The sequence below is a fragment of the Nanorana parkeri genome, unplaced genomic scaffold (genome assembly GCF_000935625.1).
Source record: "Nanorana parkeri isolate BGI_ZX_2015 unplaced genomic scaffold, ASM93562v1 scaffold305, whole genome shotgun sequence".
NCBI classification, from domain to species: domain Eukaryota; kingdom Metazoa; phylum Chordata; class Amphibia; order Anura; family Dicroglossidae; genus Nanorana; species Nanorana parkeri.
In genome coordinates, this window is record NW_017306573.1 from 215,245 (window position 1) to 217,424 (window position 2,180).

Below are 2,180 nucleotides of genomic sequence, written 5' to 3' on the forward strand. Positions count from 1 at the left end.
GCCAGAAGAAGATGTTGAACTGAAGAAGCCTAAGAAACCTGAAGAGCAAAAAGTGGCTCCTAAGATCCCGGAAGAGCCTTTGAGAGTCTCCAGAGAAGAGAAGAAAGAGCTCAGAGGAAGCAGAAGGAAATCAAACAAGAAGAAGAAGACCCGAGTAAAGAACCAAAAGTAAGAATTCCAGAACCTGACCATTCTATTCCGGAAAATGAGGACCAGTCATTAAGCCAATCAGCTGATCACATGGCAAGAGTAAAGCTGATCATGGCTTGTCACATGACAAGAGTAAAGTTGACCATGACTGGTCACATGACAAGAGTAAAGTTGTCCGTAACTGATCACATGATGTGGCGGGCAGATGGTAAAAGCAGTGTACACCAGTCCGGGTCCTATAGGTGAGATGTCCAAGTCGATTTGGGGGGGATGTGTTTATAATTTAGTCAGTTGCTTAGAACCCCAAAAATAAATAAATAAAACCTGAATATGGACTCTCTGGGTAATTTCCATGGAAATAAGTGAAGCCACAGTTGAACATGGGGGTCATGTGACCCATATAAGGACACACCCTCATCACCGCAGTGTTGGGGCCCCCAGAATATAATAATACTATTCATAAGAAGAGAGCATTACCTCCTCGGTGTGCAGCCAGGAGCGGCCGCTGGAATACACTCAGACGAGCCCCCAACTTTTATTTCCATAATTTGAGCTACAAGAAAATGGTCGCCGTCCTATTGCACCGCGAAGAACTGAGGGGAACAGGACTACAGGAAAATGGCCGCCGAACTTATATTTGGGAGTAAAAGATTTGCAGACAGCTCGTCCTCTAGTGCTAGATCCGAGGCTGAATGATAGAGATCGGTCTCGGGTTATAGAGGAACCGGAAGTGATGTTAGAGGAGAAAATACTGAGCTCTAAGGGTGTCAGTGGTGCTGGGTAACATTGGGGGTATATATGGCCAGTGTTCTCAGATGATGGGGGCGAGGTATTAGTGGAAGAGGGGGGAGTGCTGTAGCAGTGGTCCAAGGTGGGAAGAGGGAGGAGTGCAGTGGCAGTGGTTCAAGGTGGGAAGAGGGAGGAGTGCAGTGGTCCAAGGTGGGAAGAGGGAGGAGTACTGTAGCAGTGGTCCAAGGTGGGAAGAGTGCTGTGGTAGTGGTCCATGGTGGGAAGAGTGTTGTGTCAGTGGTCCATGGTGGGAAGAGGGAGGAGTGCAGTGGTTCAAGGTGGGAAGAGGGAGGAGTGCAGGGGTCCAAGGTGGGAAGAGGGAGGAGTGCTGTAGCAGTGGTCCAAGGTGGGAAGAGTGCTGTGGCAGTGGTCCATGGTGGGAAGAGTGTTGTGTCAGTGGTCCATGGTGGGAAGAGGGAGGAGTGCTGTGGCAGTGGTCCATGGTGGGAAGAGGGAGGAGTGCTGTGTCAGTGGTCCAAGGTGGGAGGAGCGAGGGGTGCTGTGTCAGTGGTCCCAGGTAATGGGAGATGCAGTGTCAGTTAGGGTTGCCCTGTCCCTATGATTCACCTGGACAGTCCGGGTTTTGAGTCCTGTTTCAGGCCAGCTGAAACCCAGACACAACACATTCAGGACTCAAAATCCAGACTGTCCAGGTGAATCCGGGACAGGTGGCAACCCTAGTGTCAGTGGTCCTAGGTGATGGGAAGGGGAGGTGCAGTGTCAGTGGTCCTAGGTGATTGGAAGGGGAGGTGCAGTGTCAGTGGTCCTAGGTGATGGGAAAGGGAGGTGCAGTGTCAGTGGTCTCAGGTAATGGGAAGGGGGGTTGGGTGCAATGTCAGTGGTCCTAGGTGATGGGAAGGGAGGTGCAGTGTCAGTGGTCCCAGGTGATGAGAAAGGGGGGGGTGCTGTGTCAGTAGTGCCGGGTGAAGGGGGGTGCAGTGTCAGTGGTCCCAGGTGATATGAAAGCGGGGGTGCCGTGTCAGTGATCCTGGGTGATGGGAAGGGAGGTGCAGTGTCAGTGGTCCCAGGTGATGAGAAAGGGGGGGGTGCTGTGTCAGTAGTGCCGGGTGAAGGGGGGTGCAGTGTCAGTGGTCCCAGGTGATATGAAAGGGGGGGTGCCGTGTCAGTGATCCTGGGTGATGGGAAGGGGTTTGCAGTGTCTGTGGTGGTGGGAGGTGTTAGTGTGAAGAGTGATGGGGAGGGAGTGCAGTGGTGAGCAGTGGGGGGGGTGGGGTGGTCTC

At 52.8% G+C, this 2,180-nt stretch overlaps 1 protein-coding gene across 1 annotated transcript in view; it reads left to right on the forward strand.

Annotated features, from left to right (window-relative positions):
- LOC108788091 overlaps nt 1–2,180 on the forward strand; it is a 59,675-nt gene that overhangs the window by 25,092 nt on the left and 32,403 nt on the right. The window lies entirely within an intron of this gene.